The sequence below is a fragment of the Taudactylus pleione genome, unplaced genomic scaffold (genome assembly GCF_031769625.1).
Source record: "Taudactylus pleione unplaced genomic scaffold, aTauple2 ptg000186l, whole genome shotgun sequence".
NCBI classification, from domain to species: domain Eukaryota; kingdom Metazoa; phylum Chordata; class Amphibia; order Anura; family Myobatrachidae; genus Taudactylus; species Taudactylus pleione.
This window is the reverse complement of record NW_028284588.1, coordinates 9,249,528-9,261,647: the sequence shown is the minus strand read 5'-3', so window position 1 is coordinate 9,261,647 and position 12,120 is coordinate 9,249,528. Positions and strand designations below refer to the sequence as shown.

Sequence of the window (12,120 nt, the reverse complement as noted above, 5' to 3'; positions counted from 1 at the left end):
TAACTGATTCAGGGTCTGATTCAAAGTTGAACGCTATCCACACAGCAGCTGCAGATGCTAATGCTGCAGGAGGCATCTGAGGACAGAAGACACCACCTGCCGGCATTGCAGATCTGAGTAATTCTTCCGAGGATGCAGCATTGGATCACGTGATGGTTGCAGCATTTGCTATCTGAGTAAGCCTAAGGCTACTCAGATTGGCTTCCTCATCTGCGCTGCCGAGGGCTCTAAATCTACATCTGAAGACTCAGATCTCTGCATCTCCAGAAAACAGTGCTGACACGCATCCGCCCTCAAACTGCTCAGCCAGTCAATCAGACTGCAGGTTAGGGGCACTGCGTTGGATGACACTGGGCCGTGGTGCGCATTCCACCCACCATCAGACTTATATGCAAACCATCGGGTTTGCGAACAAGTCCGAATCAGGCCCTTAGCTATCTAAATGGGTATTGAAAATATTCCAATTCCATGCAGAGGAGAGGATTAATAAGTGTTATGACTCTGAAAGGGTATTTCTTGGATGGGCATGCTTGTCCCCAAAGGTCTTAATGTAAACTTTGAACTTGGAAAATTTTCATAGCAGGGACCAATGCAAACAGAATTTTTTTCTTAATATATTCTGATATAGATGGTAATGAGGGTAATCAATAAGGGACCTGGATGAACCTAATTACATGCAATGGTTATTCCTTTTTGCTAAATCAATAGTTAAAGTCTGCACACCATTTAGAAAGAAATGCCCTTGACCTTTACCCTGCATATGTACAAAGTTGATTTGTTTGTGAACTTTACCCTGCATATATATAAACCACAAAATCTTCTAGACACAGAGCCAAGAACAATCCCCTTTCACTGAGCTCATTCCCCAGTATATATCCTAATGTGTAGATTTTTCAGCTCTGCAGCTAGCAGAGGTATAAAAGACTATGTAACCCTATTTTGGGTGTCTGTGTTCAATTTCTTTTGAACTGCCCTCATGGTGCATGATTATTGCTATTTTGCAATACACAAGTTTTTAATTTTGGATATTTTGCATTTTCTTTCATTTACATATATTTGCTAAGAATTATTTCCATAACAATTGTTATTCAAATATAACCTTTATTTAATAATTTCTTTATTTTCATTAAGAAATCTGTTTTTTTTTTTTTTTTTATTTTAACCAACATGCAAAAATTCAATAAGTAGGGGTAAGCAGGCTATTCCTCACAATCAAAACAGTAGAACAGAGTAGCCTAACAGAATCATCAAATAGGGGAGAGTGAGATGGGTAAAGAAAGCTCATAGGTTTATTGGCCCGCCGGGTTGACAGATGGGATTTTGGTTATTCAGAAATACCCAATGTAATGCTACAGGCTAGGGTGGAAGTGCCTTATATATCCGAAGGTCTTAAAGTCAATCCAGCAAAATAAGACCGCCATGAACTCAGTGTATTTGTCTGATGTGCAGAGAAAGATGTCATCCATGGCCATGTAGAAGTTGAGACGCTGACTCCAGTCCCAGGCCAACAAAGAAGTTTAAGCGCGCCAGCGTACTGGGACCACCACTCTGGCTGCATTGATGTATGAGTAATTATTTTTTTTGTAGCTGGAGATAGATATGTCTTAGTAGGATAATAACCAAAAATCAAGACCCAAGGGAGGTAACACAAAATTTCTGAAGCCAAGACTGATTTTCTCCAGAACCTCCACATTTGAATAGCAAACATTAATGAACGAATATCCTTTCTCCCAATTATCTTGTACACTGCTAGGCGTGAGATCTCTATCCCACAATTCGGTAAAATGGAGTGTTCATTGGAAACAACTGCTCAGCAGAATTTTATAAATACCCGATATTGTATGAACTGAACAGGAGTGAGAGAACCTTGGTACCCCAGAAGAGGTATCGATAAGGGCTTCTAGAGTCCAATTAAAGCCTCCAATCACCATGGCCCATTGTTGGTTATCTTTAATCTGCTCTGAACCTCAGCCTGATTGGGTATATACAGGTTTATAAGAATCTCTCATTAGCAATTGTGGCCTTGACCATTAAACCTCTACGATCACCTTTAGGCACTTCTAGGACATCAGGGAGACGCAAAAATTTTGATAAGAAAAACTGCTATCCCGCTTGCCTTGGCTTCAGAAAAATTGTTATAGAACCCCACAGGGAAGTGGTGAGTGTGTAAAACTGAGGAAGCACTTGCTGGTTTTTAGTATATGTTAAAATGGGTCTCCTGTAGGAAGGCCACATCACCATATCAATGTGGTGATGTGACCTTAAAAAAAACTTTCTTCATGATGGTAAAGTTATTAATCAGACATTCAAAGCTTGTTATGAAGCATTATATAATCTGCCCACATCCTCTGATCCTTCTGCATCCACTCGGCACTGTATGGAGTACCTTGCTTCATGTAATCTCCCATCCATTAGCTCTCACACGGCGCTTAATCTTGGTCGGGATGTTTCGATAGATGAAGTCACTAAGGCTCTTAAAACCCAAAAGCCTTCGAAGGCCCCTGGCCCAGATGGCTTCCCGATGATTTACTACAAATCCTTTGGGGCCACCTTAATCCCTCGTCTAACAAACCTATTTAATTCTAATTTAGAGAGGTCGTTTTTCCATTCTGAATCTACCATCCAAAATCATTGTCATTCCTAAACCTGACAAGAACCATACCTTGTTCTCTAACTTTAGACCCATTTCACTCTTGAACACAGACATCAAATTATTTGCCAAGATTCTTGTGAATAGACTCAATGAGATTTTGTTTGTATTAATTGATCCGGATCAAGTAGGTTTTATACCCCATCGCCAGGGACTTGACAGTACTCGTAGGACTATCGATCTTATCCACAGTATCAATCGCTCTGTTACCTTCGGTGATTCTGGCGATTGACGCAGAGAAAGCATTCGACCGGGTTTTCTGGCCCTACACCTTCGAAGCATTTGGCTTTTGTGATAGTTTTCTACATGCTGTCCGGTCTCTCTATCAAAATTCACTCTCTATGATTAGATCTAATGTATTTGCTCAGAAGTGTTCAGGTTAGGGAATGGGACTAGGCAGGGATGCCCTCTCTCATCTCTATTTGCACTCTGTATTGAACCGTTCGCTGCACGCATTAGAACTAATCCTAATATCACTGGAGTGTCCTTGGGGTGTCACCAGTATAAGATATCGCTGTTTGCTGATGATGTGCTTCTCACGCTGTCCAACCAGACTGTCTCTCTTCCATCCTTGTTTCAGGAGGTGCACCAATTTGGTGCTTTTTCAGGTTACAAGGTTAACGAAGAAAAGTCTGAGGCACTCTCCCTGCATGTCCCACGTCAAATTAAGGCTGGCTTGGAATCCACCTATAAATTTCAATGGCGTCCCGCAAAGATATGATTTCTAGGAATCTATATCACAAACAGTATTCCCATTTATATCATGCAAACTATACCCCCCTTCTTCAGAAGCTTAAGCAGGACATATCGATCTGGAAGTCATTGTACATATCTTGGATATGTAGATTAAATGTGGTGAAAATGAACGCTCTCCCTAGACTTTGATATTTATTCCAAACACTTCTCGTACGAGTCTCTATGCATGTACTACAGTCCCTGCAAACTTTGTTTGGGAAGTTTATCTGGGGGGGCAAAAAACCACGATTGAGCCATATGTCAAAGTCTACGGATACTGGCAGATTAGGCCTTCATTTGCTGAAGAACTATTACTATGCCATCCAACTGAGTCATATCATCTTGTGGCACTCTCCCCCTGGTACCAAGAAATGGGTACATATCGAAAGTGCTTCATCCTCAGATTTGGGTGTAGACTTTCTCCCCTGGTTACTGCGTATTCACAGACCAGCCTCAGCCTACACTCATCCTTCTATCCAATTTACACTGTCGACTTGGGATGCAATTAATAGACTTTTCTCACTCTCATCCTACCCATCTCCCTTAACGCCTATTTGGAAACACCCTCTATTCCCCCGGGGTTTCTCTACAAGATAAGCTGAACCTTGGCTCTCTTCTGGGAATACAAATATTTACATATTTCTGGAGAGTTTGCTCCACCCACATTTTCAGGAACGCTATAACCTCCCCTCTACACTTCATTACCCCTACTTACAAATTACCCATTTCATCCAAACCCAATGCCATTTCAGGAATCGCCGCCGGCCTACCCCCTTTGAACGTCAGTACCTGTACTCTGTGGGACGTATGGGTGCCATTTCCGTGTTATACCATTCTATTATAGCTCCTGAACAACCCCCTAAAGAAACTTTTGAAGTAGCATGGGAATGCGACCTTGGGCTACAACTGGACGACGAAGGATGGTCCTGCATCCGACAGCAGATTGCTAAAGCTTCCATTAGTGTCAGCATCAGAGAAACCTCTTTCAAAGTATATACACGATGGTACATAACTCCTAAAATGTTGCATCATTCCAATCCACATTCTTCTGATCAGTGTTGGCTAAACTGTGGTATGGTGGGCTCTTTTTTCCACATCTGGTGGGACTGCCCTGTGATCCAACAGTTTTGGTCTATGACAGTAAATGTAATGTCAGAGTTTACTTCCTGTGTGTGTACCCATGGATCCGCTTGTACTTCTGCTTCATGGGCCCTTGCGTTCGGCATCAAAAGTTCAGAATAAAATGATTGTACATGTGTTATGCCTCTAAATTCTTAATAGCCAAACACTTAAATCGCCTCAATCTCCCTCCAAAACTGATCTAATCAACAGATTATGGTATGTTTCCTCTATGGAATACATTAACTCCCTTTTAAATAATACTGTGTCCACATACCAACAAGTATGGAATCCTTGGTTTACTTTCCACACTTCTTCCCTGCCAGGAGCCCCTTTGTGATACTCCTACTGTGTCTCAGCACTGCCCTATCCTACCTTTCTTCCTCCCTGAACCTTTCTTTCCATTTTCTTAATTGTTTTTTACAATTAACTTCTGTTTTCTCTAATCCTTTTTTTTTTTTTTTTTCAATATTGAATTTTTATTAATTTTGGTCCCAAAATATATATAACAAGACATACAATAAAATAACAATACAAAATAATAATATAAATAACAAAATAGGGACGGAAAAAATTGGCCCTAGAGCCAGAGTACATCAACATAAATCACAAAAATATCAAAGTACTGTTAACATACCGTACAATGAATTACATATAAACAATATAATATAAAACATATATCAAACAACTGACATATAAAATTCTCCCGTCATTAAGAATCTAACACCGGCAAAGTAAGGCCAGCAATGCTTTGAGAGCGTCGGGACTCTGCTCTATATTCACTCCAACTGAACCAAATCATTAATGGATTCTTATCTGAGGTGGAGTATGAGACTCCCGGTATCTCAAAATCACAATGGGCTTGTATTTTATCCTCTATAGTATCTAATTTAGGTATAACGTCTGAACGCCAATGATAAGCAATAAGAGACTTAGTGGCAATTAAAATATGCCCCATCACATATTTATCACCCAAAGAGATATTACCCTGGTAAACATGAAATAGTGCTAAAAAGGGGTCTGGAGGTATAGCAATCCCAGTCACTTTGGAGATTAACAGAAATACCTGATTCCACAATATATTCAATTTTGGACATGCCCAAAATACGTGATAAATATCCCCAATTTGGCCGCATTTGCGCCAGCATTGGTTAGGGAGGGAAGGCCAGATCCTATGAAGCCTGTCGGGAGTTAAATACATCCTGTGAATAAGTTATAAAACATTTCCACATGTGAAATACACTTAGAAATATGGAAGCATGATTTGAAAATGGAGCCCCAGTCATCTTCCGTGAGAGACCTAGAGAGATCAGATTCCCATTTCAAGAGAGCCGGAAATGTTACAGGTTTGGAAGCACTTACTAGTAAACCATACCACCAAGAGATACTTTTCTTATATCGCCCCGAGGTAAGCCTCTCAAAAATATATTTTGGGGTAGTCTGCAAAGGGCGAGAGCCTAATTCTAAACTGTGCAGCCAATGGCGTAACTGTAAATATTTATAGAAATCTCTTGATGAAATGGAATACAATTCCTGAATGCGGGAGAATTACACCATTAAGCATTACATCATTCAATGAGGTCGCTCCCTGAGTCACCCAAGTATCAAATTTCAAATTAGGAATCAAAACAGCTATACTTTTAAAAGTAAGGTTAGTAGTGGGGAGGTGAAACTCATTCAATCTAGCTACAGTTTTATGCCATACCGATACAGAGGCACTTATTGCCATTGAGAAAGAAGGCAATTGGTTTTTACAGGTAAGCGGTAACCATAGTAAATCAGATAATGAAAAAGAATGAGACATATTCCGCTCTAAAAGTACCCATGGTTTAGTAACCTCCAATTCAAACCAATCCCCAAGCTGACATAAAATACATGCCCACTGGTACAATTCTAGGTCTGGAAATGCAAGACCCCCCTCCGTCTTAGGTAAAGACAGAATACGTCTAGACAATCTAGGTTTTTTTTACTTCCAAACATACTTTGAAAAAACACCATAGAATTTAGATAACAATGACAACGGAAGTAACTTAGGAATGGTGCGAAATAAGTACATTAACTTGGGTAACAGTACCATTTTTAAAGCAGCAATACGGCCCAACCAGGAAACTTCCTGTAACATCCAATCAGCTGTTAAAAGTGAACATTTAGTCAAGAGGGGGAGGTAGTTACAAGACACAGCATCAACCCCCCTTTTTGGAATCTGAACCCCCAAATATGTAAGACTCTTATCTTGCCATGCATAGTTTTAACCCTCTTTAAGTCTAGCCAGAAACTCAGGAGAAAAATTTATAGGGAGTGCCTCTGTCTTAGCTGTATTTAGTTTATAATAAGACACTCTGGAATATTGTTCTAATATCGTATGTAATGACGACAATGAGGATTCAGGGTTAGTAAGGCACATCAATACGTCATCAGCAAACAAACAGATTTTGTGAGATGAGCTCCCCGACTGAGGACCCTGTATAGCAATAGTTTCCCTGATGGTTTCTGCCATTGGTTCTATAGCAAGCGCGAAAATCAAAGGGGAAAGCGGGCAACCCTGCCTAGTGCCATTCGATATAGAAAAGGCAGAGGAGAGAAGGCCGTTCACAAAAACTTTAGCTGAGGGATTAGAGTAAAGGGCCATTATAGACAATAAAGCTCTATCCCGCAACCCAAATAGACTCAGAACCTCAGACAAATAGCCCCAATGCAATCTGTCAAATGCTTTTTCGGCATCCAATGAAAGCAATAATAATGGGTCTCCAGATACCGCAAACAAATCTACCAAGTTGAAAACTCGCCTAGTGTTATCTGAAGGTTGTCTACCCAAAACAAACCCAGCCTGATCTTGGTTAATCAATGAGGGTATTAATGGACCCAACCGCCCTGCTATTAATTTGGCATATACCTTAACATCAGTATTCAAAAGTGCTATTGGTCTGTAATTGGTAACCAATAAGGGGTTCTTTCCGGGTTTGGGAAGTGCCACAATATGCGCCTCCAACATCTCTCTGGGGAAATATCCTATGTCCGAAGCTTCATTATACACTAACTTGAGAGCCGGAACCAATTCTTCCTTAAAGGTTTTATAAAAAGCATTGATATAGCCATCTGGCCCGGGAGCTTTATATAAAGGCAAGGACTCTATGGCCGCAACTATTTCTTCTTCTGACCAAGGATTGCCAAGAGATTGAATGAAATCTTCTGGTAACGATGGGAGTTTAATAGCATTCAAAAACTTAGCAATCTCATCCGGCTTAGGCTGAAAAACTTGATGATCACTAGATAAATTGTATAGTTGCGAATAGTACTCAGCAAAAGTATTAGCTATATCCAGAGGATCTGACACTTTTGCACCAACTTTATTGAAAATCACACGAATTCTCTCCTTGGCCAGTTTCCCCCTCAATTTCCGCGCCAGCATTCTACCCGCTCTATCACCCTGAACATAGAACCTTTGTTTTAGCCTAAATAAGTTCCTATGCACCTCCTGCAATGTGAAACTATTCCATTCATCCCTGACCTTAATCAGGTCTTTAAAAATAATAGCATCAGAAGGGGAACTCTTATGACGCTCCTCCAAATCTTTTAATTGAGCTTCCAGAGCAGCCTGTCGTTGTAAATTGACCTTCTTAATACGTGCTGCCGATTGAATAGCTGTCCCTCTAACAACTGCTTTTAATGTACACCAATAATAAAAAATAGAAGTGTCTGTTGGTTTGTTAGTTTCCATATACATAGAGAGGGTACGGGAAAGAGCCTGTTTAGATTCCAAATCAGACAGAAGATAAGCTCCTAACCGCCAAGGCCTAGGCGCCATACAAGGTGACCCTAATACCCACTCCAAACAAAGAGGCGCATGATCAGACCAGGTCATAGGAAGTATAACAGCCTGCCGGACCTGTTGTAAAGTCCACTTATCTGCCAAAGCTAAATCAATTCTGGAATATGATCTGTGGACCTGCGAGTAAAAGGTATAGTCCCGTACTGTCGGATGTTTTGCCCTCCAAATATCAAACAAATCATATTCCGTTAAAAGATTTTGAAAGGCCCGAGAATGGTCCTGCAGCGATGTAGCCTTCAATCTAACCGTAGAGGAAGATCTATCAACCCTCTGATCAAGAACCATATTAAAGTCACCTAAAACCATAACCGCACCCTTACAACGTTTTTGCAAATCAGTACAGAAGCGTCTACAGAATGCCACCTGTTTAGTATTGGGGACATAGACAGATACCAAAGTGACCAATTGGTCTTCTAGTTTACCACTTAAAATCAATTAACGCCCATGCACATCTGCATGTTGTGATTGTAGAACAAAATTACAGGAACGAGAAATTAAAATAGCTACTCCAGCCTTTTTTTCCGGTCCATTTGCAGTGTAACATTGAGGATAAGTATGGTCAGAAAACTTAGGCGGAGAAGAAGCAGCAAAATGGGTTTCCTGAATAGCTACCACATGCGCCTTAGCCTTTGCAAAATATCGCAAAGCAAGACGTCTCTTATTTGGGGAGTTTAACCCCTTAACATTTAGTGATATAACCTTAACCATAAACAATGATAATGAAGATATCGCATTTCAGCATATAAAACAATACGTATAAAATACAATCGATGTACCAAAGGGGGGGGGAGAAAGGAAAGAAAAAGAAAAAAAAAGGACATTAAAAAATAATAATAAAATAAAAACAACAACAATACAAAATAAACAAACTGAAATAGCTCCCATATGGAACTAGAGGAGGCCACCAATTAGGATGGCACTAACTAGCAAAAAGGGGGGTAGGGGCCCCTCTTCCACCACTCCTAACATATAAAGTCTCCACATTTAAATAAAATCGTGTAATGACACTATTATTCTGAAAAAAAAACAAAAAAAAAACCCCAAAACAAAGATTAATGGGCAGTAGCAGTAATTGAACACAGAAAAATCACTGAGTCCCGGCAACTCATTGAAAACTTCTCGCTTAAAGGACATAACCTCTATAGGTGCATCTTACCAGGAACAGTCCAGAATACCTTGGTCGTGGGTACCCACAAAATGACGGCCCAATCAACACTTAGAAATAAAACAGCAAAACTTGCAAAAAGAAAGCTGGCCCTCAACCATTCGAACCCACAAGAGACCATTCTTTTTGGATACGAGGACTTGATGTTTTCTGTACTGGATCATCAGACAAAATGTTCCAAGAACGAAGTAGTTGAAGACCATCATCTGGAGTAGAAGTTATAACTGTGGATCCATTCCGAGATACGATCAGCTTTGTTGGGAAGCCCCATCGGTACAAGACCTCTGCCTTCCGGAGAGCACTTGTAACTTGATGAAACGATCGGCGTTGAGCTAAAGTGGTCGCAGAGATATCTCCAAATATTTGTAAATCTCCCAGCACTGCAGTGGAAGAATCAGTCGCACGTGCAGCTCGAAGTATCGCCTCTTTGATGTGGTAATAATGCAGTCTCATTAGTTTGTCTCGGGGAACTCCAGCAGGGGCGTTTTTTGCACGAGGCAAACGATGGATACGATCAACTAAGAACTCTGTAATAGTGGTAGTGGGCAAGAGCTTCGTAAAGATATCCGTAACAAAGTCTTGAAGGTCCCGAAAACCTACGGATTCCGGAATCCCACGTATCTTTATATTATTGCGGCGAGACCGGTCCTCAAGGTCACCAACTTTATTTCGCAAAGCCGTAACCTCAGATTGAAGCTGCTCGTGCGAGTTAATCAGGTTGTTATGGGATCCAACCACTTCCTCCATCTTAGTTTCCAAATGATCGGTGCGTGATCCCAAGTCACCAATTGACTGCTGACAGGACTGTAAAGCAGACCGAAACTCCAAGGAAATATCTTCTTTAAAGGATGCCAAAAGTTGTTTCATGGACCCCACCGTTAAAGGTTCCCCGTCACCAGGGGTAGCGACAGGAGATAAGGCATTTGCGGCAATCGGGGATGACTGTGTTAAAGACATTGGTCCTTTAACCTTGGTGACAGGAGACGCAGCTTCCGTAGGACCTCGAGCAGGTGAGCGTTGTTTAAAGAAGCTCACAGGAGGCACCCCACTGGGCGCACGCTGACGTTTAGGCCCCATTCATGAAAAGTGAGTAAAATAGATTAGAGAACACCTGAAGACCAATGAGACGGCTTGATAATACAACGAATCCACAGATCTTAAATAGCGTCAGAACATATAGGAGTGGTGAAAGAAAGTCATATCTTGTTAATCACTGGCCATAATGATAGCTAATATAGGATCAAGCAACTCTGTGGAGTATACTCTCCAACTGGGAAAATGTAATACCAAAGCTGCTGTAGATAGGCAGAGCAAACGTGCAGGAAATATCACTTAGGCAAATATACAGGCACTCTTATTTCCAGTGCTGCAGCAGAGCTTGTCATGCCTCTTTCAAGATGGTGGTTACTCAAGTCTCTGGAGCTCCACTAATTACAGGGACCCACAAGGCATCACTGGGCCCAGTATCCAGATACAGGGGAGGCAGAGGGTTACCTGCAGTCCAGCACATCAAGAGGGAGAGCCGCCGATCAGCCGCGATCGTGCCTGTGCAGACCGCGACTTCCGCCCGGCCTCTAACTTTAGTCCCCGGCTTCAGAGCAGGAGCAGGCCCCGACGCCGTAACTCTGTCTCCTGCAGCGGCTCCGGCCTCCGGACGCTCACCGAGTGGGGAGGATGTTAAGAGGAGCCCTAGCATCCGATGGAGGACCAAGGTAGGTTACTTGGGGCCCCTAAATGTGCCAAGTTAGCAGGAGCTAACGGCGCCCATGTCCTACTCGGCCACTCGTTAAGCCATGCCCCCCCTAATCCTTTTTTTTTTTAAACAAGGGTTTCTGATCCATTGTTTAATTTTTGGATTATCTGTTCTGTAAGAAAATGTAAAAATGACTACATGGTATTGCTATATTTGAATGTAAGATTGGTGGGACTCTGAATGTTACTCTCTAATATTTTGTCTCCCACTTTTTGATATGTTATTTGCTGAATATTTTACTGTTATGTAGCATCTTTAAAATAAAAGATTAAAAAAATAAACTTTCTTCCTGAAAATAAAGATTTAAAAAAAAAAAAAAAAAATTACATTTGAATTACAATTATGGAAATTATTCTTAGCAAAAAAGGAAAAAGAAGATCCAAAATGAAATACTTGTTTATTGCATGCTGGTTTTTTGTATATGTTAAAATTGGTCTCCTGTAGGAAGGCCACGTTACCACATCAACTTTATCAACTTGCAGAGAATGTAACAGACATGACTGCTTTTTGGGTACATTTAGGCCATAACATTGTTAGGGAATATGGAGAGCTGAGTCATGACCAATAATTAAGAAAATGCTTAGCAGCAGTACCTCCAGCCATTGTCTGGTAGACATATCTGGCGAGCTATAATAGACACCTTAACTGGGAGGGAACAGGGGATTCAGGGGCATAGCAAATGGTGATATTTATGCAGATTGAGTGATTGTTAACCATTGCGCATGTGTGTAAGCTGCACTAAGAAGAGAGAAGCGTAGCGATTGAATTGCGATTACGCTCACACAGAGGATTCACTCGCAGAGTGAGTGACAGGTAGTCAGCATTATGGGGAGGTAACGGGGGTGGCTAGAGAAAAGCAGGCTTGTCGG

At 41.2% G+C, this 12,120-nt stretch overlaps 1 protein-coding gene across 4 annotated transcripts in view; it reads left to right on the top strand.

Annotated features, from left to right (window-relative positions):
• LOC148519651 (uncharacterized) overlaps positions 1–12,120 on the top strand; it is a 143,673-nt gene that overhangs the window by 74,218 nt on the left and 57,335 nt on the right. The window lies entirely within an intron of this gene.